Source organism: Hyperoodon ampullatus (assembly GCF_949752795.1).
Source record: "Hyperoodon ampullatus genome assembly, chromosome: 19".
NCBI lineage: Eukaryota > Metazoa > Chordata > Mammalia > Artiodactyla > Ziphiidae > Hyperoodon > Hyperoodon ampullatus.
Window position 1 is genome coordinate 16,254,643 of NC_136932.1, and position 24,644 is coordinate 16,279,286.

General features: G+C 58.3%; 1 protein-coding gene across 1 annotated transcript in view; it reads left to right on the plus strand.

Annotated features, from left to right (window-relative positions):
- Nucleotides 1-906: 906 nt before the first annotated feature.
- The window catches only part of CYTH1 (cytohesin 1), a gene marked incomplete at its 3' end in the record, with an annotated part of 375,946 nt that continues 352,208 nt past the window's right edge, over nt 907-24,644 (plus strand). Inside the window, exon 1 of the mRNA XM_079724490.1 lies at nt 907-924. The remainder of the gene's footprint in view (nt 925-24,644) is intronic.

Genomic DNA, 24,644 nt, shown 5'->3' on the forward strand with positions numbered 1-24,644 from the left:
GGCGGCCGAGCGCGGGGTCGCCTGCGGCGCGCGCGGCGCGGGGCCGGGGGCTGGAGTTTGGGGTGTCGCTCGCAACTTTTCCGAAGGCGCGGGAGGGGGCGGCGGGCGGAGTCTCGGGGGAAGCCGGAGGGGAGGGGGCGGGGGTTCTCGGCGCCCTGGTCACTTTGGGGAACTTCGTGCCGGGCCGCGGGGGCGAGGAGCGGGGCCCCTCTCTGGCTGGTCGGGAAAGCCTGGGGGCCGCGCGGAGGCGGCGGCGGGGACGCGGAGCTCTACTGCAGCGGGGACCGCGCGCCGGCTTCGGGGAAGGCGGGCCACCCGCCTGATGGGGCTGACGAGGGAGGCCCCTGGAGCTCCGACTGGGGAGGGGGCTGGGCCAGAGTTTTGCAGTCTGCGGGGCTGCGCAGGAAGCTCGGGCTGGCAAGGGGGTGCAGGAAGCCAAGCGACTCTGAGCCCCCAAATCCTCAGGGCTGCCCACGGGGAGATGCGCGCAGAAAATCAGCTGCCGCCTGCCTGCTGGCCGTGGTGTGGAAGGCGGGGGTCCTGCGATCCCACCCAATGCGGAATCAGTGGGGACATTGCATTGGGGACAGAGGAGGGACTCCCTTGCCTCCCCCAGGCCCCATGGCCTCTCAGAGCTGCAGTTCCCAGTGCCAGCTTGGCCAGAGCCAGCTGGGGGGCTGCAGTACCTTGCCTCACCCACCCTGGCTGCCCACACCTTACGACCTGCCCTCCTCTGCGGCGCGGTGGGGCTGCCTTCTTTATCTTTAGCATCCTCAACCTCTGCTTGGACCTGCAGGGTCGGGGTGACTGCTTGGGGAGGCCTGGGGCTTGAAGGGGGAAGACAGTGAATCTGGGAGAGCTTCAGGCTGACCATCCTGGGGCCTGCCTGACCCAGGGGCGGGGGGTGGGGGTGGGGGGGAGGGGGTGGGGCATGGGGACTCCCATAGAACCAGGTCTGCACCCTGGGCTGGATGTGGAGATGGGAGGCAGAGGGCAGGGGGTGCCACCCCAAGGCTGACGGTCAGGGTTAGGCCAGGCCTAAGTGAACCTGTTCCTCCACCACCTCCCCCATGGGTATGTTTGAAGGGAGGATGGCAGAAGTGTGTGTTGCTTGGAGACAAGGAGCGGTCCAGGTGGAGCTGGGCCTTTGGATGGTGGGTTCTTGTCCTTTTGTGCCCCTTTGGGCTCTCCAGGGAGCCAAGAAAGAGAGAGCCATCGGAGGTGGCTCAGCAGGAGCTGGGGACACGGCAGACAAAGATGGGGTCCTCATCTGAGCCAGGGCAGCTCCGAGTCCCCAGGCTGCTGGGCGCCTGGGTCGGTCCCTTACACAGATCCACGCAGCAGGAATTGACAAATGTCAGCAACTGCAGAGGAAGGGATAGGGGACTGACTGCATGGTTGGGAGCAGAGGGTGGCCGGAAGCAGCCTGCAACCCGGAGCCCTTGGTCCTTGGTCGCACCTTCCCTAGGACCACCTGTGATGTCTGAGCAGCCCTGGACATAGCCCAGTGACAGCAAGAGCCGCTGAGAGGGCCCCCATACCCACAGGCAGCGGGCATCCAATTCCAGGCCAGGGCCGACTCACAAAATTCCCCATCGTCATTGAGTCGCAGGCCATCAGGGTGGACCTCGCAGGTCAGCCTCCCAGTGCCTCCCAAACTCCCATGAGCGCAGGAATCCCTTGGGGATCTCTGAGGTGGGGCCTGTGAATCTGCATTTCTAACAAGCTCCCAGGTGGTCATGGGGCCCACCACTCAAAGTAGCCAGGATCTGCCCCACCCCCAGCCCCACTGGCAAGAACGCTCTGGGCTGCAGGAAGAGGCTTCCATAGGTAAAATGTAGAATTGGAGACTAATCCACAGCTTATTGGCTGTGTTAGGCAAGTCAGTTTATCTCTCTGATCCTCAGGCTCTTCCTCTGAGAAACAGGGAAAAAGCACCATCCCCCCAGGTTGAATGGGAGGGTCAAGTTAAGATGAAGCAGCGGCAAGCCTCCGAAAAATGCCAGACATTTGGCATTATCTTGATGAAGTCAGACCAGTGCTCATAGTTGGGATAAATGCATCAAAAAGACCGGGGGGCCAAGGTGCCCAATTCCTCCAGTGCTGACTGGATGCTTCCTCTACTGGTGGCATTTGGAGCTTTCTGTAGGGGCAGCGGGATGGCAAAAAGACCACAACCGAGACAGACCCATCCAAAATGGGCATCAACCATGGGTAGAATTGTTTGTGGGAAAGCCAGAGTGTGCACCTTGGGCCAAGCTTTGAACACCCAGTTTCCTTCGCAGCTGTTCTGCAGGAGATGGCCGTGTGTCTCAGCAGACTGGGAAAGATCTAGCCAGCCATTTCCTGGCTATTTGTGGAGGCACATTTTTATAGGAGCACATGCAGCTCTGGTGGTCCAGGACCAAATACCAAACAAATAGTGACATTTAGTTCAAGACCCCACTTGTCCCAAACCACCTTTGAAGTGAGACAGCCTCCCGCATCCCTTGGAAGTGGGGCTCAGGGCGGCTCCGGCCCAGCCTCCAGAGTCAGAGCTTGCCTCCCCTGCAGGCTCCCACCGAGGGCTTGCAGGTCTTCCGCGTGAGTGAGCCTTGGTGCCATGTGTAGGCTGTGTATTCAGTCTCAACACACGTTTGATAACGGGCAGGAGCAAAAGACGTGAAATCAAGCAAGACCAGAGACGTGGTTTTCGGCGCATTAAGATGCAGGGTTTAAACAGGCAAGCTTTTGAAACATAGAGCCTTTCAAACTGGAAATTAGAAAATAAAACCTCCACCAAGAGAATTCCGTTCTCTCTATTAAAGCATCAACCTTTCCCCGCTGCATGGGCTGGACCCCAAGTGTGCTGAGCATGGGGCCGGGTCCCCTCTGAGACGCAGCAGCTCTATAATTAATTAGAGGAGCTTGTTGTCAGGCGTCCCTCCTCCCAGCCTCTCAGCCGTGCTGGTATTTTTCAGAGTTCTAACCATCCGAGGCATGACTTCAGGTCACCCGACACCAGGAGAAATCCAGCTGCGGTTTGGGCTCCAGTATTTGTTCAGAGCTCACCCGAGCGGCCCGGGGCCTCACTCAGGTTGTGCCCCACAAGGCCTGGCCTTGGTTTCCCCACCTGCCCAGCTGGCCGCCTGGGGGCTCTGGCTCTCTGTGAGTACCTCGGCCCCCTCCAGGGCAGCCCAGAGCCGTGGTCCCCCACATCTGGTCCCTGCTAGAGATCCAAGGATGGGACACAGAGAGGCTGTTGTCCTGGTGCATTGCGGCCAGCAAGGGGTGGAGCCGATACTGATCACCTTTCAGAGCAAGAAGTACCTCATCTGTAAATCCAGAATATCAGCAGGACTCCCTGAGAGGCCCTAGTCTGGGCTCCAATAGAAGAAAGTTGTAGAGAGTGGGAAGAAAAACCCGCAGGCCCACAAAATGGGATTTTTTTGTCACGGTAATTACTTATTATTAAGCTGCAGTGCCCTATAAAAGAGAATCTTATCACCACATCCAGCTGGGAAGCTGGGAAATCCCTCGGGGAAGGACAAAGATGTAAGTGCCCTAAGTTTTCTAAAAAGGAGTATTGGTGACAGAGGAGGGGACTGTGCTGGCAGGTTGCCAGCAGGTCGGAGAGGGACCAGACCCTGGAGGATGGGAGCACTGGGGGCCTTCCCGAGCGCTGTGTTTAGAGTTCTGTCCATCTTATCATCTTATGTTCTTAATCAAGGTGAAATCGCAGATGGCCTCAGTTGTCATTGGCATAAACATTGCCAGAAACCGGAAGTTTCCATGGAGGATGTGGTGTTTCCACCCAGCTTCCTGATGTGAGACAGATTGTTTCTTGGAGTTGGTAGCAAAAAGCATTCCTTCAGGGTGTGGAACCCAAAGGCTCCTCGGGGAGGCCAGGGAGTTCTAGGGTCTGTTTTGAGGTTCGTTAGGAAGCTCTGCTCTTATTAATAATCCTTCTCTTTGGGGTAGCAATGCTACTAGTCACAGGCATTTTTAATGAGGATTAATTACCGTAGCAAAGGTAGCACTGCTTCTTACACCTTCTTGACACGCCTGGGCATCTTGTCTGTGTTCCTGGGCTGTTGGCATGTCACTGTGGGGTGATTCTGGGAACCCCGTCTGAGACACACATGTTCATGGTGACATAACATGCCTGTGAGTGCACCCCAGCCGGGGGGCAGGGGCAGGCACAGAACAGCAGCCTCTCCACCTGCATCTTCAGAATTACATGCTATTGAGGTCTGTTCCAGTGGCCAGAGCCACATGCTAAAAATTATCCTATGAACTGGAGAATTTAACTAAACCAGTAGTTGAGGTCCCATCATGCTCATTCCAAATTGAGCCACCTGGTCAGGGAGCCTTCGCCCCCCCGCCCCCCCCCAGGGAATCCTTGGGGACCAGAGGTAGCGCTGTTCTAGCTGCCCATGCCTTGAGACACTCATACTTAGGGTGAAAACAACTTACTCTGGTGTCGTTTGGTCGCTGAAGTAACTCGGTTATTCCTATGGGTTCCCCCTCAGTTTTTGCTCGTTGGCAGCTCACGTTGGTTCCCGAATCTGCCGAGTGTACGTGCACGTTTTGTAGTTGAGGAAACTGCGGCACAGAGAGGTTAGGTAACGGCTAACTCGTCAAGCCCCCGACAAGGGACTTCCTTGGCGCTCCAGCAGTTAAGACTCCGAGCTTCCAATGCAGGGAGCACAGGTTTGATCCCTAGTCAGGGAACTAATATCCCACGTGCTGCGGGGCGCAGCCAAAAATAAATAAATAATAAAGCCCCTGACGGGCAGAGCCTGGGTTCAAGCCCAGGCAGCGGGACCCCAGCATCACATATCTAGTGAGGAACAAGGACCCTCCAGCCACTTTCCTCGCCATGCACAGAAGAGAAGTAAGTCAGCTGCAGCCTTGAGTTGGGGAAAGTGGAAGCAGCCAGCCTCCGAAACCCGAGGGTCCTGGCCTATCGTATCTTCCTCCATGGGGTGTGGGTTTCTCTGAAGAGGGAGGAGCAAGGAGCTGTGTGTAGCTGGATGGGTGATAAGCATGGCAAGGAGTGGTGGCCTAGGGGGGATCCAGCCCCGGGCGTGGACGGAGGGTCACCTAGTGTAGGATGTTCAGACCCAGCAGAGCGCGAAGGCTGGGCAGAGCCGAGCAGCCTCAGACCCCCGGCTCTGCTGTGGGGCCTCCCTGCCCCAGAGGTGTGGGTGCATGGGGCTGGGTACGGGCTTCACGGGGCAGAGGAGCTGGCATGGCGGGCGTGGGCTAAGCCAGTTGGCGTGCTGGGAGGGCAGCAGAGGGCAGGAAAGAATGCTGCAGCCGGGCAGACCGTGCCTGCGGCCTGTCCTCTCCCCCTGGCACAGCCAGGTGCCCACAGCCTGCCAGACCAGCGGGCAGGCACTGAGCCACACAACTTGGGGGTCGCAGAACGCCGCCATCCTTGGAGGAGGCGAGGCTGAGGTCCCAGCCCAAGTGCCCTCTGTCTCCTGTCCTCGGTCCTGGGGATGGCCACCCTCAGGCAGCTCAGAGCAGAGTACCAGGTTCCTGGGGGAAGGCGGGAGGCTGGCAGGGCTTCTAGCCAGCTCTGGGGTGGCACCTGGCACCCAACTGGAACCCGGGCCAAAGGCAGTGGTCCCACAGGCAGGCAGATGTCAGGAGGGAGGTCGGCAGCTGGGGGCCTGCCTGTGACCGGGGCTGAGTCCCACCCAGGTGCCTGAAGCAGCAGCGCACTGCAGGCCTGCAGAAGGGGCTCCCGTACTCCCCGAGGGCGGGGCTTTGCGGCCACCCTGGACCGCTGGGGGCTCCAGTGAGGCTGCACGTTGCTGTCCTTCCCCCTGCCTCTCCTCCAGCACCTCTCTCCGTGCCTCCCTCAAGTCCTCAGCCTTTCCCTTCTGCCTGGATGTCAGTGGTTGCCCCTAGAATATTCCCTGCTGCTGGGCCTCTGCCGCCCTCTCCTCCCCTTCCCCCAGCCTACTTTCTCACCTCTCTTATATTCATTTTCTGTTTTCCCCTTCGCCCCCGACTTCCTCCCAGGGGATTCCAGCCCCTTCTCATCCCCCAGACTCTGGCCAGCCCGTGCAGCCCCCTCCGGCCCCCTCCATGGCCTGCCAACCCACTGGCCAGACTGTTATGTGGTCCCTTCAGGGGCTGCGCATGCATTACAAATTGCATCTTCGTGGGATCACAGGCCTTTTGTGTCACCAGCACAGCTAAGCGTGCTCCTTGGCGTCCAGGACTCACAGGGGGAGCGAGTCCAGTTCTGGAAGGAGACCGGGTGGGGCTGGGACTTGGGTTTGGGCAGGAGGCCTCGGCTGCTCCGGGGAGCCCTGGGTGGCTCTGGTGCCAGCCCACCTGCCACAGTGGGGTCCCCACCAGCCGCAACGGACACGGGCCGGCAGCCTCTGAGAGGCAGTGGAAGGCTAGTCCTGTCCCCGTGCCCCGTACACCCCCCAGCCAGGGGCTCCAGCGGGCAGGCACGGTCTTCATCCCCCTGGGATCTTTGAGCAGCTCAGGGAGTCGACAGAGAAGGAGAGCCGAAGGAGGTCAGCAGCCACAGTTATTTATGGAGTGGCTGTTTGTGCCAGGCTCTGCAGCGGGCCCTGGGTGTAGAGTTGGGAATAAGAGCCCCCTGTCCTCCGCTTCCTGGGGCTCACAGGCCCAACTCAGCCAAAGTAAACTGGTTCTAAGAGCAGCACACATCTCTCCCCCCATGTCTGTGAGGGCACGTCCAGAGCCCAGCCAGGTGGCCTGAGAGGGGAGCCAGCCAACGCCTTCCCTTTCCGGCCAGAGCTTCTGTGTCCAGGCGTCTAAGCTGGGGCTTTACATCACCTTTCCTTCCCTTCCAGGGGGCTTTTCGGGCTGCAGAGGCCCCTGCTTGCTCCCCCCAGCCTGTACCTACCCCATCACCACCCACCCAGGCATGGCGTCCAGCCTCTTAATCACTCCAGCGGGAGGCTCGGGTGTGCCCGGGTGTGGTGAGTCAGCTCCGCGTCTGGGGAAAGTGGGGAGCTTGTCCACAGGGGCAGTGGGGAACCCGGGTGGACTCGCGGGAGAGGCCTGGCCCCCAGAGCCCCCCAGGCAGGAAGGAGGCTGCTTTGTCCTGCTCCCCAAGCCAGTGCAGGGCTGGTCCCACGCAGACCCCCAAGGTCACCCACACCAGGTGGTCCTGAGAGGAGCTGTCCCACACCAGCCTCAGAGCGGCTGCCGGGCCCACAGTGTCACCCCCGGAGGGGGATGGGTAGAGGCAGACGCTGCCTGTCCTGGCCCCTCAGCAACCGGCCCTTGTAGCCTAGAGGACACTCTGGTCTCTTGGGGCCTTTGGGGCTCATCTGCAGAGCGAGGGTACAATCAAGAAATGGCAGGACGCTGGGGGTTGAGCCAAAGTACCATCCAGCAGCAGTGCCAGGGCCCCCTGCATGTCACCTGGCCGGGCGTCCACCCTGCCTTCACGGAGCTCTTGTTCCAGTCCGGAAGGGAGGGGACGGATCCACAGAAAGGCAGATAAGAAGGGTGACAGACAGAGGTGGACGTGGAGGACACGGAGTGGGGGCTGTGGTGGGGCAGCAGGGCCCCCCAGGAGGGCCGAGAGCCCTTAAGCTGAGCCGGGAAGGCAGAGGCAGCAGCACCAGGAGTCAGGCTGTGTTCTGCTGGGACTCGTGCCCACATCCTTCCCGGGAGGACCCTGTGCCCAGATCATGGCTCCCAGAGTGCAGTCTCACTTAGACAAATGTCACCTGTGCCCGTGCTGTGCTAAGGGGGCCGAGTGTGTGTGTGAGTGAGGTTGTATATTGTGTGCATGTGGGTTGTGTGTTGTGTGTGTGAATGTGCGGGGTTGTATATTGTGTGCATGTGGGTTGTGTGTTGTGTGTGTGTATGTGCGGGGTTGTTGTGTGTGTTGAGAAGCCGGAAGAGAGCTCGGGGCAGTTCAGCTTCCGTGTGTGGTGCGTGCAGAGCTTGATACAGGTGTGGGGAACGGTCCCAAGAAGACACCCGCAGAAACTGTCCCCATAGAAGGTGGGTGCTGTGAAACTTAATCTGTCTTGAGCTGCAGGGTGAGGCGCGGTGGGGAAAGGCCTGGATTAAGAATCAGGAACATTCAAGTTCTGATTGCAGCTCTGCCTGAACTGCCGTTCTCCTCCTGGGCCTCATTCCCTCATCGGTGAGCAAGTAAACAGGACCAGGTCAGGGCTGCCCAGACCAGGAAGTGGGGTTAGAAATGGAGGACGAATGTGTGGGTGTTTTCCATCCCAATTGTCATATTTTTGGGGGGAAGTTACTGCCAAACCATGGTGTGTTCAAAGAAGGGTGATTAGGAGCATCAGATAAAGGTATCCGGGAGATTCAACCTGGATCTCGGCTGAGGTCAGCAGGTTGGCACATAAGGGAGAACAGACCCTCCCCACCTGGACAGGAGCAGAGGGTGCGAACATGCAGTGGGTTTAGAGAAAAATCTCTAAGAACATTTGTAACTGGCATCTCCCAGCTTTAGCATTGGTTGTTACGTGAGGTGGTAAGTTCCCCATCACCAGAGGAATGCAACAGAGGCTGACTGGTTCTCTACTTCAGAGGCTCTAGAGCAATGCTGTCCGATAAAAATATAACGTCAGCCAGTAGGAAAGTTTACATTTTCTAGTAGCCACTTAAAAGAAATGAAAAGAAAGAGATGAATTTCAATACTACATTTTTTTAAACCCAATGTATCCCAGATATCAACCCATCACATATGATCAATGTGAAATAATTAATGAGGTAGTTTGCATTCTTGTTTTTGTACTAAGTCTTTGAAATCTGATGTAGATTTTACACGTACGGTACATCTCCACTCAGACTAGCCACGTTTCCAGGGCTCAGTGCTCATGGAGTATTGTGATTAACATGCTGGGCAGATCCAGAACTTTTCCATCATCACAGGAAGTCAGGTCTAGGCCTCGCTGCTCAAAGCCTGGTCTGCGGACCAGCAGCTCAAGGAGCCAGCTAGAAACGCAGATCCCCGGGCTCTCCAAACCTCCTGCGTCTGCATCGGCGTGGAGTGGGGCGTCTGGGGGAGTCACACTGCTCCAGAACTTAGTGTGTTTCAGGGGATGTGGATAGGGTGGCCTTCAGATCCCTGTCGTGGCTACAGGTCTCAGAGCCCCACTGGCCCCCAGTGCCTGTCTACAGGCTGGCTGTGTCCTTGACAAAGTCTTCACCTACCCCTGGCAAAGTGGGATAACTAGGAATCTAAGTGTAGTAACTTTTCTCATAAAGATCAATCTGTTGACTTGTGTGTGTAAAATAACTGTTTTAGTTAAGTGACGGTGATACCCGCTGTTCACGTTTTCAGTGTCCTTATTTGGTAAAATAAAAGGTTGGCAATTCAAATCCTCCACCACCCTTCTTTTGAAAATACATTTTACTAAGTAGCCCTCTTCAACAGTCTGGAAACCAGTGATCTCTAGCAGGAATCCTTGGGCCAAATCCATCCTACCGTCTGTTTTTATAAAAAAAGTTTTGTTGGAGCATGGCCACGTTCATTTGTTCACGTGCTGCCTGTGGCAGCTTTCACGCCACAGCGGCAGAGTTGAGCAGATGCAACAGAGACCACGTGGCCTGCAAAGCTCAAAATATTTGCTGGAAAAGTTTGCTGGGCTGGAGGTTGCTCCAGCCCAGAGCAGCGCTGCCCATAGAGGTACAATGGGAGCCCCACGTGATGCTGCGTTTTCTAGCAGCCACATTGATTGGCATGAAAAGACACAGGTGAAATTCATTGTAATGATATATTTTATTTCACCCAATCCAAAATATTTTCATTGCAACATTTAATCAATCTAAATATGACAGAGGGACTTCCCTGGAGGTCCAGTGGCTAAGATTCCGCACTTCCAATGCAGGGGACGCGGGTTTGATCCCTGGTCGGGGAACTAAGATCCCACATGCCGAGCGGCCATAAAATAAAATGATCCATTCTAAAAAAAAAAGGAATATGATGGAGATTTTGGGCCTTCTATTTTTTCATGCTAAATCTTCGAAATTCACTGTGTATTTTTCATTCACGGCTCGTCGCGCATCAGACCAGCCAGATTTCAAATGCTCAGTAGCCACATGTGGCTGGTGTCTGCCCTAGTGGACAGCACAGGTCTGGAAGGAATGAGGTGAGTTCCAACTGGGGCATCTGGGAAGGAGGCTGAGAGGAGCTAGGCTCTTCCCTGTGTGTCAGTGGGGCTGGGACCTGCAATAGGTGAGTCTGTGGGCAGGACCATCCCAAAGGGAGCCAGCAGTTTATATGGAGAAACAGAGTTCAGTGCGTTCAGGGCCGGTTCCTGGACTGCCTGGAGCGTGAGAGTGAGAATGACGATGGCAATGGTTCCGAGTCTAGGCTGAGAAATTTGGACTTTTTTCAGTAGGTGACAGGGAGCCACGGAAGGTCTTTGAGCAGGGCAGTGACATGATCAGCTCTACATGTAAGGAAGATGAATCTGGGATGGAAAGGAGACTACAGACCAGGCAACAGCCAGGACCAAGGCTTGGGCAAGAGATGATGGGACCTGACCCAGCAGGCAGTGGGGATAAGGTGGGGTGAACAGGAAGATTTTGCAGAAGAGGTGTGCCCCAGACATGCTAACAGATGGGTCATGGAGAAGGAGGGTCCCTGCGGAATTGGTGGTTTCTGGTTTAGGGTTGGCACTGATGTGAGGTGAGTGGGTTGCTCTGGTGGCTGTGGCCTTAACCACGTGATCTCAGCCCTCGTGAGCCCCTGGGCCCTGGCTCCTTGGTGGAGAAAGTCTTCCCCCCTCCCTCACTGGCACAAGAATCCTCCTGTGGGCGCCAGGGCAGGCTGCATGCCCCAGCAGAGGACCCTCGGGTCCTGCCCTCTCCTCCAGCCTCCTTTCAGGTCTGTTGGGCCGGACCAGGGCAAGTGCCCCAGACAGATGTGAACATCTGGCTGGGCCCTTGTGGACACTTAGCACCTTCACCTCATGTCCTCCCTTAACATCCGCCCAGCTGCAGCCCCAGACAGTCCCTGCTGTCCTACCATCCCCAGAATAAACACGCTCCAGGGTGCATATGCAAGGTAGATGGGAAGGCAGCTTCCTGGCTCCAGAGGAAGCAGTGGCCCCACGTGCCCCAGCCCCAGTGTCCCCAAGCCACTGTCACAAACACCTGGCCAGGGAGGTGCATGCCAGGGGCCGGGGGCAGGCAGCCCCCCGGGTGGAAGGTGAGGGGAGTGGAGCATCCCAGGAGGGACGGAAAGGTCACAGGTCACCTCTGTACCACCTGGGAGGGCCTCACAGACAAGGAGGCCAGGTCGATTCCAGGCATGGAGCCTGAGGAGGCTCCAATGTGTGGGGAAAACACATTGGGAAGGGCGTGAAGCAGAGGTTACCTGAAATGGGCTGGGGCTGCGTTGCCTACCTGAACAGGAGGATGTGTGTTTCTCCCCAGGCAGTTCCAGCCTCCTGGCCTTTGTTCTTGTGTCTTTCGCCGGGAGTGCCAGTCCCCAGACACTCGCCTGGCGTGCCTTCTCATTTCCTCCAAGACTTTGTTCTCTCTCATGAGACCCTTCTTGATTGCTATTAAGCCATTTAGAAGTGCAGCCACCCCTCCTCATCTTTCTCTCTCGCATCCCCTTTGCTATATTTTCTTCGTAGCATTCGTGGATTTCTGACATACTTCACATTTGACTTGTTTGTTTGCCTCTACCAGGGGAAGGACTGTTGTGTTCACTGTGTTTCCAAAGCACCTAGGACAGTGCCGGGTCCATGAAGATGCTCAGTAAACATTCACTGTGTGATTGAGATCTGCCCTCCCTCCACGGGCAGCCTCGGGGAGCAAAGGGTCTGTTTTCTGTTTTACCCACTGCCCTTTCCAACACCCCCAGCCGGGCAACCCCTCCAGGCCCAGCCACCTGAGCAGCCAGCTGGCAAGTGGCTGAGCGGCCACAAGTGACAAAGATGGGGCAGGTCTTCTGTCACAGCCTCTGTGGGGCTTAGAGGCTCAAGGGGCGAGGAGGATGGCAGGGAAACTTGGCTCTTTTATTCCACCACCCACTTCTTCCTTCCTCCTTCCATCCCTCCCTCTCTCCCTCCTTTCTGTTTCTTTCCTTCTTTCTTTCTTTCCTTTTTTCTAACCGTATAGTTCATATTTGTGGTTCCTTTTTTAATTGAGGTATAATTCACATGGCATAAAATATACCCTCATGAAGTGTACAGTTCCATGGTTTTTAGTATATTCACAAAGCTGTGCAACCATCACCACTATCTGGTTCCAGCACTTTGTCATTTCCCCCCAGAAGAAACTCCTTCTGCATTAAGCACTCGCTCCCCCTTCCTTCCAGTCTCTGACAACCCCTAATCTGCCCTGTGTCTCTGGATTTCCCTGTTCTGGACGTTTCACATTAACAGAATCATACAGGACGGGGCCCTTTGTGTCTGGCCGCCGCTGTTCCGTGGGGACTGGAGCAGGGATCCCACAGCAGGGAGGTGCAGGCACTGCCCTCAGAGGGCTTGCGGACAGTGGAAGCAGTGGCTTTCTGGTCCTGGGCTGAGTGTGACCTGCAGAGTCCTCCTCAGCTGCCCTTCCAGGGGCCTTGTGGGAGGGGCTCTCCCACTGCCTGCCCACACGTGATGGTGGGAAAGTCTGGGAAGAGGAGCCCCTGGACAAAGAGGGGTGGCCCCTGACTCCCCCAATTCGTCTGAGCCTTGCCCCTGCCTAGGGCATGCGTAAAGAAAAACCCAGACCCTCTGGCTTCTTCGGATGAAAGCCAGGCCATGGGTGCCCCACGAGCAAGTGCTTGGGCTCGAGTGAATGTGAATGTCCATCCCTGACGTCTGAGAGCCAGTGGTGACTGCTGCTTCCACCCCGCGTGCAGAGTGCAGCTCCTCCGGGCTCACATCCCAAGGAGAAAGTGACGCCAGATTTCCCACAGTCCCGGCAGCGCGGCAGGACCAGGGTGGCCATTTCAGGGGTCTCGGGGGCCTAGCATGTAGCCTGGTGGGAGCCCGTGCGTGGTTTCCAAGGGTGACACGTGTACGTCTGAAACCTCCGCAGTGTGATTAAGCATTTGGGACTGTGGGTAGAGACGGAGTCGCTCCTCAGGCTAGAGTGTCAGCCCCAGATGCATGAGCCAACACACAGCCTGCGTGCCCCAGACCTGGCTGGGCGCTAGGACAAGGCAGCTGGGAGGACGAACCAGCATGCGGGCAGGCTGGCAGAGGAGGTGCAGGCTGTCCCTGCTGGGCCTCCTTCACTGTCCCTGTCCCCGGGGCTGGAGGCAGGCAGAGGCTCCCGTAGAGCCCTGGTTGTGCAGAAGCCTGGCCTCCCTGGGCACGTCTGTGCTCTGCTCTGTCCTCTGTCAGTGCACTGGTCATGGTGGGCAAGTGGAAACTGGCAGGGGGTGGAAGTGAGCTAGGCCTGCCTCTCCCCTGCTCAGTGACCCTGGCCCTTCTCCTTCCCGGGCCTCAGTTTCGTCCTGGGTCCATGGGGATAGCATTGCACCCAGTGGTGGGATAGATGACATGGTGCGGCCTGAGTGGCCAGCCCCAGGCCTAGGGTAGGGTCAGCCCTGGTGGGCGTGGCCTATTCTGTTGTTTAAAGCTCCAGATATATTAAATCCAGAAAAGGAATTGCTAAAATAAGGTCACAAAATGTGTAGTTTATCTTAAATATTTCCATTTAGCAAGTTAACAATTTAAACCCATGCTTGAGCAAAGGCAGTGTAATTGTGCTATTCACAAGTTAATGATGGGATTTATTTTAATTTAGAATTGAAAGTGTACATTGGAGGCCCTGCCTGGCCAAATGTTCCCTGCCTGTGCAGTTCCTCGGGGGCCCGTGGGTGCTAGGGTGCTTGGGACAGGTCAGTGCCGCTCAGAGCTGGATGTCACAGAGGGCCTGGGCATCCAGAGCCTTTGGGGCTTCCTGAGTCTCCCAGTGCCAACTCTGCTGTTTTCCAGCTCCTAAAAATAAAGCACTGACCACCACCACCCAACCCGGCCCTGTGACTTACATCCAGCCAGGAACCCCCCACCCTTCTGCAGTCAGAGAGCTGTTACCTATGCATTTTCCTCCTCCTTCCTCCTTGGAAACTGCTAGAGCCTTTGGTGGGCTCTGTGCTGTCCCTGGGCTGGGGACTGGAATAGAGGATCCAGCAGCCAAGAGACGCAGCTTCCCAAGGCTGCTCTGGCACCTCTGGCTCTGCTCTGGTGGCCCGGGTGGAGCTGGGCTTGAGGAGGCCCCAGGGCTGACTGGGAGAATCTAGAGCAAGAAATCCAGGCAAGAGATGGACAGCTGTGCTAGGGAAACAGAGGCACCCACCAAGGGCCCTCCCCCTGGGGATGCAGGCAGACCCTGGGCTGTGAGCAAGCTCGGGGTGAGGGTGCCAGCAGGGGAGAGGGTGAGAGGTCAGAAGACCGTGTGTCACCACCAGACCCAGGTGCAGTGCAGCGCATGGGCACACACACCCCTCCAGATCAGTGCTGCCCTACAGGGTGCTCGGTAGAGACCCCAGAGAGGGCAGGGGCGGGAGGGAGCCAGCACTGCATTGCCTTGTGCCTGGCACTGCTCTTGTGAGTTTCCCAGCAGCCCCAAAATGTAGGTTGTGAGCCCGTTTTACAGAAGAGAAAAACTGAGTCACAGGGAGGATAAGAAAATGGGGGTGTGTGTGATGTGCCCATCTTGCCTGGGTAGCCATAGCCAGGAACTGGGACCCTGCCAGTGGAGTCCCCCTCCAAGCTTGGCTCCCTTGGTGTCCACGTGGTCACTATTTTGAGGGTGTTTCCAGGTTCCCAGAAGCCAGGGATTCCAGTCCCTTCCCCTTACGATTTTTCACCGTTTTGTTGAGGTATAACTCGCATGTCATAATACTCGCCCACTATAAGGTGTACAATGCAGTAACTTTTCATACATGTAAACAGTAACGTGGCCACAGAGAAATTCTGCAGAGGCAGAATTTCCATTATTCGAAAACTTTCTTGGCGATTTCCCTTTGTTTTGACTACCCAGCCAGACCTGGCTTGGGGAAGCCCTGGCAGGAGGGGTGATGGGCTCCAAGTGGCCCGGGACTTCCCTCTGGCCAGTGAGGGCTAAGCCCCAATTCACTGGCTCTGGTGCACACTCTTGGGGGCTGGGCTTCCTCCCCCTGGACTGCAGTGCCAGGGTGTTCGATGTCACCAGGCTCTGCCCTCCTTCCGGACCATCCTGAATCCCCCCACCCCTTCCACAGCCTCGCCTCCCCGTGGGTGGCTCAAGGACTCCCCTCCATCCTCGGCTCAGAGCTAAACCTACTTAATTCTTTTGATCTTGGTTCAGAAATCAGCCCCTCCAGCCATTCCCGCTGCCGCTTTGCTGGGTCTGTGGCCCCGGAGTCGGAACCTCCGCTGCCAGCACCTTGTAGCAGGCTGCCCTGGCACCTGCCCTGGCCTGCTTTCCTGAGCATGCCCTGGGAAGGCCTGCTGTGGAAGAATCCCTGCTTGCCTGGGCTCTGCCTCGGTGGGCCCCCTGCCTGCTCCCCAGGAGGGAGGGGACCCCACTCGTGCCCGTGTCAGAACCTGCACCCCTCCAGGCTTCCCCACGCTTGGTCTGAAAAGAGAACCAGAGGAAATGTGGAGACCGGCAGTTCATCTGTGAGCTGCGTTGTGTTGGGGGCTCTTAATTAGACCTAATTAGACTAATTAACTTTCAAATGAGAAACTTGGGTTGTTTTTCTCCTCTCTCTTTCTATCGCTTTCTCTTCATTCCCCTTTTGGAAAATGAAACAAGGATAAATATTTGATCGGCTTGCTGCAGCCTGGGAGGTGGAAGCCCACCCAGGGGGGCTGGGTGCAGAAGGCTCTGGAGGGCGGAAAGTGCATGCCACCCCTCCCCCCCAATCCTTCTCCCCCGCTCTCACCCCTCCCTACTCCCCCCTCCTCTCCCCTTCGGTTTGGCTGTTTTGTTCTGGGGCCCATGTCACAGGCATACTTCATCCTGGTTCTAGGAAGATTAAGGTGTGGCAGGTCTTTCCTTTAGCCGATGACGTGCGTTTTGTTCCTGGCGCCAAGAGTGGAAGATGAGTGAGACGTGAGACATTAGGTCCCTTGGGTGAGACTGATGCTGGGAGAAGGGGGACGAGAGCTTCGGGCTCACCCCGCCCACCCTGCTCACTCTGGCCCAACCGCTGCCACAGCATGGGCTCCCATCCCTTAGCGAGGAGAGCTGTCTGTGTTTTGATCCCCGGCCCTGCAGGCTAGGCCACCAGTGATGCTAGTTTCCTTGGCAAAGGTGGCCATGCCCAAGACGTTAATTCTGTAGCACCTCCCTTCCCCAGACTGAAGGGGTGAAATGGTGCCCACCCCCTGGAGGGGATCTGACCAGGCGGGGGGGAGCCCTGCCCTCCTTCCCCCAGAGGGCAGGCCCCCCAGCTGCTCACTTTTCTCTGTGGATCAGGGGCAGGGCAGCACCTGCATCTCGGGGGAATTTGAGGGGTAAGTGGAATGGCCCCATAAGGAGCTCGGCCTGGGGCTATCTCCCTACCGCCCCACCAGACATAGCTTTGACACCCTGCCCCAGGGCCTGTCCACCTGCAGCCCCTGCCCAGGTGAGGATGGCAGCGAAGCCCACCCCTCCCGGAGGTTCCTCCCCTCACCTCATCTCACCTCCCCAGAACCTGATGCCAACGCCTCCAGCTTTCGTACTGATTTCCCCTCTGCCTCCATCCCAGCTGCCAGGGTGATGGCCAGGGTGGGCCCTGCCAGCAGAGGCGGGCAGAAAGCCACTTGTGCTGACGTTCTAGAATGTGCTCAGGCAGCAGGGCAGGGGGCAGGTCCTACCCACCCTCGGAGCCGGGCCCCCTCGGTGCGGCCCCAGACTGTTTACCTGGCTCAGCAAAAGGGTCGGGCTTTGGCAAAGGCTCCGAGGAGGCCAGGCAGGGTGAGCTGCAGCAGGCTTGTCTGGACTCCATCTGGCCCAGAGCCGCCCACAGCACCTGGGCAAGGAGGAGCTGAGCGCAGGGAAACAGGTTCTGTATGGGGTGGCCCCTGGCAGCAGACCTAGTGAAAGTGGGGCACCCTGTCTGCAAGCCTTTTGCATTTGGCTGGGCAGGAAGCAGACTGGCACCGGCTGACCATCAGGGGCCTCCATCTGGGCCTTCCCCCACCCAGACAGCCTTGAACTCGTCAGTACACAGGCACCGGCAGGGAAAGTGCCCAGGCCCCTTGGGCGGGTTGGGCAGGGCACCTTCTTCCTTTTCAAATCCTTCCCCCCAGCTCTGGGGTTCCAGTGACTTGTCATCTTGCCTGAGTCTTCCCAGAAGGATGTTCTCCTGGACGATGGTACCCCTGAAGATAGAGGAGGCCCAGCTCAGAGTCAGAAAGAGGCTGTGCAGGATGCCCCCGGGCCTCTCCACGGCCCCTCTCAGAACCATGCCCCAGCTTGTGGAGCAGACTCAGACCCTTGTTTCTGGGATCCGGGGTTCCCCCAACACTGGGTGTCGACACCTTGTCTTGACGCCCAAGGCACTGAGCGTCCATGGCCAGCTCTGGCGGAGAGGGCATGGCCGGGTGGCCTCTTTCCCCCCAGAAAGCTCCACCTGGGCCTGCTGCTGTCCCCTCGCAGAGTTTAGTGACAGGCTGCAGCTCTGTGTCTAACACAGAGGCTCAGCAGTGCCTCTGAAGCTCGGTTCCGCGGGCGTGTGCACAGGCCCCAAGGAGGGACCGCAGGACCAGAGAGGTGCAGGGGTAGGGGGAGAGGCGGCCATGCTCTGGGCTGGGCAGGAGGGGACGTTGCTTTTCCCTCCCAGCTTGAGCTTCTCGTTATGGGGCTGGAGTAGCATGGGCACCCCGCAGTCTCAGCCCCCAGCTGTGACTCCGTCCCCCAGGCAGCCCTCACCACTTTGCTCGGGAACGTCCCGTCAAGCTCTCTTGCACAAACCTCCGTCCCCTTGGCGACTTCCTCCTGCTCCAGGTGGCAGCAGGGAGGCTCTGAAACGCTGCAGTTTGAGAACCACCAGGTCCAGAAAGCATGGCTGGGTTTCTCCATCCCAGCCACCTTCATTTCCTCTGTTCTCTGCTCCTCCGTCCTGGGCTGCCTCACACAGATCCTCCCCGGCCTGCTCTCGGCCTGCCCGCCTGCCTGTCCCCCTCCACCCCCTGCAGACCCCGGCCTCGCCCGCCAGGCCTGACTCTGCGTTCCCACCCGTACCACCTGCCTCGTGCCAGGGCTCTGTTAGCACAACTCCGTTCAAATGTCTGATTAGTCCTGAGGAGATCGAGGGGTCGGTTTTCCACAGCTCCTTCCTCTCCATTTAACTAATTTAACTGCACGATTGTTACAAATTTCATTTTATTATAGCCCTGCTTCTCAGTCCAATTGAATTACTAAAATCTCATTTTCTCAGAAGTGCTGAATATGTAATTAGAGGAAAAATTATGCTCCTGTCTGCCTATTCGGACGGTTCATGCGTGTGTGCGCCGTACGCCATGTGACGGCCACACAGACGTCTCGTGTGCTGTGGGCTTGGCCGGAGGCGGGCGGAGGTGGGGGGAGGCGGGACACTCACGGTCAGCACCCTGCGGGGCGGCCCAGCGCAGCCATGTGGGTGAGAACACGTGTGCGCAGGCAACCCCACAACTGCAAGAGGGGAAAACCGCATTAACCCCCCGATTACAAATTAAACAGTATCTGTGGGCCATTGTAATTAAAGGGAAATTCAATTCTGTTCTAACGCTCCATTATGCCAGGCTCTGCACGGTGAGGCTGGGCTGCTGCAGCTGGCTTAATGGGACCGGAGGTTACAGGGGGCGGGAACGTCAGCCCAGGGCTGTCCTTCTCCAGCACCTGGTTGCGGGGCAGCAGGGGAGGATGGCCGGGAGCTATCTTCTGATCTGCCTAGTCCCGAGAATTTCTTCCCATCTCTGCCCCTGAAGGGCTCTCTGTGATGGTGGCAGGATCTCCTTAGACAGTTGGTTTTGATGTTGTGGCCCTGCCTGCCCTCCAGGAGGCCCTGGTCCCCCAGAGTGTGCTGGTGGGGGAGGGACCACACAGGAAGAGCAAAGGCGGGGGAGGGTTCAGACCAAAGCTGCAGGAGCAAAGCTCAACCTTTGGGGAGAAAGCCCTTTGTCCCCCACGTGCCCAGGGAGACTCTCGGTGTCCAAAATGGGTGAGGCTGGTCTGTAAAGACCAGTGAGACAGGATTGGGGTGCATGCCAGAGCTGTGCGGGGTTTCTAGGCCTCTCTCAGGCTTCTGTCGGGGGATTCCTTGGCATCAAGGGAAGGTCCTCGGTGTCCTCCCCCAACCTGACCCTGCACCTGGGCTCCAGGAGCACCAATATCTGTACATCTTGCCTCCGTGACTTGACCTCTGCTGGCCTCTATCTTGACCTTTCCTCAGCTCCCTCCTACACATCCATCAAGGCTCCGGCAGAGCCACCTCCTCCAGGGAGCCCCCCAAGTGCTCCAGGCCGGGTGACCTCGCCACTGCCTGGCTGTATCCTCCATCCTCCCACAGCTTCAGATTCTCTGCAGAAGGGCCTGTACATCTGACTAAGCTGTAATTTCCTGGAGGACCAGGGCCAGATAGGCGTCTTATTCAGTGCCCAGCTCAAGAGTGAATCTCAACTCCTGCCCCTCTGACTGCTCCGCGGGTCTCCCATTGTCCTAAGAGAGTTTTCTGCAAGAGGAGTAGCAGATGGGATGGGGTGGGGGTGACTGGGGAGCCCAGGCCCAGCTCCAGGGGAAGTGCTTGGACAGGAGAGACAGTGGCAGACTCTGGTTACTGCTATTCACCCAGAGGTTAGAACCTAGGCCTTGGCCTGCCCAGAGATCCATGGAGGGTCCATCCAGCTCTGATCCCCGCAGCCCAAGGTCTGTGTGCCCACTGCACACTCACCTGCTCGGCCTCTGTGCTGATTCAGGTGCCAACATGGCCCCGGGATCTAACCCCTCACAAGTGCCAGGAAAGCCGGGGTCTGCAAGGCCTGCCCTGGCTCCAGGCCGCCCTCCTCTCTCGGGTTGTCTGGAGAGCATCACGCATGAGCTTTGCTCGGGCCTGTAGCTGTATCTGCTCCCTAATCCCCAGCTTTATCTACTTGCCACAGATCCCGGGAGAATCCCCCAGAGCAGGAGCTAGATGCTCACTTATCACTCACGCACAGCACAGTGCCTAGAAAGTCAGCCCAGCCCAGCCCACCACCCTCCCCAGGCCTGGGGGGCCGAGCAGCTCTGTTCTGTTTCATCCACACTTTTTCGGGCGCCCTTGCCAGGCCGCCTCCTCCGTGGAGCTTGTTCCATCCCAGGGAGGGGAGGGGAGTATATAGGAGTACTGGGGTCCAGAGCCACTGCCTCTTTTCCCCAACAGGTGCCCCAGGTCCTGGCTGTCTTCTCCTAAGGGGAGTAGGGGTCAGGAGGAAGGAGAGGGAGGGCAGCAGGGGCAGCCAGATGGGTCTCTCCCCTTAGGCTGTGGCCCTGAGGCTCTTGTGTTTCTGCAGTATCACAGCTCAGCCTTCACAGGCATTTCTCAGGCAGCGATCTACCACCCTCCCTCCCCCAGCGTCCCCTCATCCCAACACCTGGATACAGGCCAAGTGGGAGGGGGCGCAGGGAGAGGTCTTAGCCCCACTAGACAGCCAGGCAGACGGAGGCCTGGGGGAAGTGCTTTGATGCCTCAGCCTCCACCGTCAGTCTGACAGCTCTGGGCACCCAGTTGACTCCACAGGTGGGTTCCCTGCCCCTCAGCCTGACCCGCCCTGAGCTTGGGTTAGGTTCTGAGCCCAGCCACCTGGATCTGTGCCCTTCCCATCCCGCGCTCAGCCCCTGCCACAGTGTCTTCAGTATCTTCATGAACATGAGGCACGGTGGGCAGGGGAGGAGAAGCAGCTGCGGGTCTGGGATGCAGTTGTGGGATGCGCTGCCCTTTGTCTCCATGTCAGTGCAGGTGCTCAGGGCTGGTCCGTGCAGTCCACTCCAAGGGTAGTTGTGGCCACGCACTTCTCTCGGCCACAGCTGGCCCCAGCTCCGTCCCTGGGCCCCTGCCCAGCTCCCTGCCGTGAGTGGTCCAAGCCTGGGAGCAGAGGGGGAAGGGCAGGTGCCAAACCAGAGCTGGACTGCCGGTGAGAGCAGCCTGGCCTGGCCCTCTGTGCCAGGTGACTCTGGAGCAGCTGGTCCCCCTGCCTCGCTGGACTCCATTGCCGCTCTCCTCTCCTGCTGGCTCACCCCCACGGTCCTTCCCTCCCTCCCCTGTCTTCCTCCACCCAGCCCTGGAGGAGCCCCTGGCATCCCTCCCCAGCCCAGTCCTCCCATCATGCTAGAACCAATCTCAGGCACGTGATCGCAGAGTCGTGGGCTCCCTGCTGGCCCCATTTTGAGCAGGTGCTGAGGGCCAGGGGGTGTCCAGGCCAGCCGAGAGCAGAGGCTTGGGGTCATGTCCATGGCCTTTGGACACTGGAACGCAGTCGTGTTAGAAGATGTTGGCCCAGGTGGGCCAGAGGCTGGGGCTGGTGGTGGCGGTCTGGGGAGCAGGGCCCTGCTGCTTACTTCCTGGGGCCCCTCTCTGTCTGAGACACACAGCTCCCGCCAACACCCCGGTGTCCGGTGCACACTGACAGATGCAGCCAATTCACTGGTTCAGCTGAGACAAGGCTGGAATTTTCCCGAAGGAATTTTGTTGTGAGACTATAGGGAAAACCAGGAAAAGGGCCCTGGGAGCCTGCTGCCGTGAGTGTCTGGAGCCCGACCTTTCCCTCGAGCTTGTCCATGGGATGACGTGGCTGCACAGGGTGGGGTCTCAGAGGTCCGGGCCTGGGGCAGGCCCTGTGGTTCGTTTCCGTCACACCTGCAGAGTAGGTGATGAGGAGCTGCCTGGGGGCAGCTTTGCTCCTGGACCCTCTGTCCACGTGGCGCCTGCCTCTGGGTCTTAGCAGATGTCCTGGCACCCCCAGGTGAGCTCGCCCAGGCCCAGGTGGTGCTGGACATTGACCCAGGAGCTGCCCTGGCCCCCAGCATAGCCATCTGCATCTTACACCCTGACTCACACACACCATCTCCCACTACCCACCTGCTGCAGAGATGACCCTTTTGCTCCCATGTGGCCTGTGCAGCTAGGGTGGTGCCCTGGTGCCCAGCTGTGAGCTGGATGTGGCCTGCACACAGCAGGTGCTCAAGCAGTGTCCCCCAGACTTAACGCTGTGCTGCCCTGCTGTCCCTTCCTTTGTCCCCCACCAAAGATCCTTGTCTTTGGGCACAGAGCAAGGCTCGATTCAACGCACCCTTAGGCTGCAGCTGTCCAGGCCACACCCCAGGCCCTGAGGGGGTGCCAGGCTTATCCCCCAGCAGAGACAAGAAGAGACCCCCACCTGTCCCACAGGCCCATCCGGGGGGACACATGGGGCTGGGTGGTGGAGGATGCCTTCTCCCTGGGTCTGCCCTCTACTTCCTGGGCATCTTTCTTCCTCTGGCAGTTGGTGCTGAACTTGAGCAATGGGACAGCTGTCAGCCAGCACTGGAGAAGGGGGAACAGGGCCTGCACCTGAACCCTTTCTCCGTTTCTCTGAGTGTTTGTTTTGCCTGCAGCAAATCACCCACAATCTGCCCTCAGGGGAAGGTTGGACCAATGTTTGAGAAGAGGCTCTTTCAGCCCTTCAAAGGCAGGATCCAGCCTGCTTGCTCTCAGCAACCCCAGCTGGCACTGGGCTGGGGCTGCCACTGCTCCGTGCCTGCGTCCCGTGCAGATCTGCCCACATCCCCCCTCCCCGGGGTGGGGCGGGTACACACTCAGCACATGCCACACAGCCACTGTCTACAGGGCGGAGAGCCTTCCACTGTCAGAGCTGCCCGTGCCGACAGTCTGCCCTAGACACCTGGGTGCCCATCCCTGAGAGCCTGAGTAGGACCCGGAGGCCATCAGCCAGGGATGCTAGAGGAGAGGACCCCTGAATACCCTGGGCCATGCCTGCCCAGACCCCTTCCCACCTAAACTAAGTAATTGCAGAGGTGGTGTCCATGCCTGTGGCTGGGCCCCTGCTCTGGAACCCCCAACCCCTGCCCAGCCCTGGGGCCATTTATTCACTTACATCCTGACCTCCTGCCAGGAAGCAGTGGGCCCCAGGCCTGGGAAATGTGAAGGGTGGTGACAGTAATAGCAACGTGTACGGTGCCCCTCGAGCCAACCTGGTCGAAGCTCTTAACATCTGATAACTCGCTGACTCGCACCATAGCCCATTGTTATCCCATTTTACAGTAGAGGAAACTCAGGGCACAAGGCACCTGCCTGGGGTCCTCTGATAAGTGGCCGTATTAATTTGCCACAAAACAGGCAGCCTAGACAACAGAAATTTATTGACTCACAGTCTGGAGGCTGGGCGTTCGAGATCAGGGCGTCGGCAGGCTGGTTCCGCCTGAGGCCTGTCTCCCGGGTGTGTAGACGCTGACTTCTCCCTGTGTCCTCACACGGTTGTCCAGTCCTCATCTTCTCTTCTGGTAAGGACACCAGTCATGTTGGCTTAGGGCCCCACCCGTATGACCTCATTTAACCTTCATCACCTCTTTAAAGACCCTCTCTCCAAATGCAGCCACGTTCTGTACTGCATGTAGCGGAGGTAGCTCCAACCCCACCCCCGCCGCCTCGAGCTCGGAGTCACCCCTTTGTACTGCTTCCCCAGTCCTGTGATTATCATAAACAGCAATAATGGTTAAAGCGGTCGGGAGCAGCACAGCCAGGGCTGGGGGGTGCCCTGGGTCACCACAGCTGCGTGGGGTCATGAAGGTGGGCAGTCTGGACCTGTGACAACTGCGTGGGAGGGACCGCCCCCACCCCTGCCTCTGCCTTGCCACGTAATGCCCTCCCCTGAGAGGTGGCTCTCTGGGGCTAGGGAGCAGGGCATGCTCAGGGCCCAGTGTGTCTGAGCTCTTAAGGACTCATGGAGACCTGGCCCTGGCACAGCCTCACCTACTGGGTCCTCACACTCCACCAGACTGAGACCCTTGGGGACATTATTAAATGGCACCGGCCAGTTCTCACTCTGATTCATCCACCCAGGTGGAGCCAGGCATCTCTGTTCTTAGCAGGTCCCCTCAGGGGTTCCTGATGCAAGTATTCCTCGGGCCTCACAGGCAGAAACATGGCTATCGGTGTTTGTGGAACTGGCAAGTGGGCATTTGGTGGCCTCTTGGAGCCTGGAAAGGAGAAGGGGCAGACCTGGTGACAGAGGGAGGGACAGCTGTCAGCCGAGGGCCGGCAGAAAGGCTCTCTGCCAGGAGTCGGTTGACCCTCTAGCCACAAGGGCCAGCTGCAGACTGGACCGTGCCCAGGTACTGATGGGCCCCAGCCTGGGGCAGAAGAGAGCGAGAGAGAGAGGACAGGCAGCCTGGGGCTGTGGGGTGAGACACCGAGAGAGCGAGGACATACAGGACACAAGAGGAGAGAGAGAAAGAAGGCGCGGTCTGCCCAGGTACTTGGGGGCTTGCAGAGACTCATGCCTTTCAGCCCCCTCCCTGCCCCCTGGCCCAAGCTGGCTTTGGGGGAGGGGCCACCACCCTTGCTGGAGAGGCCGCAGACCAGACAGTGTGGCTCTGTGGCTCACCAGGGATGAAAGTCATTGTCACCCAGTGACCACAGTGGAGGCAGATGCCACCAGCCAAGGGCACAGAGCCTCCGTGTTCTCTCAGACTCCCACGGCTGAGCCAGCTCCCATCCACAGAAGCTGGAGGATTCCAGC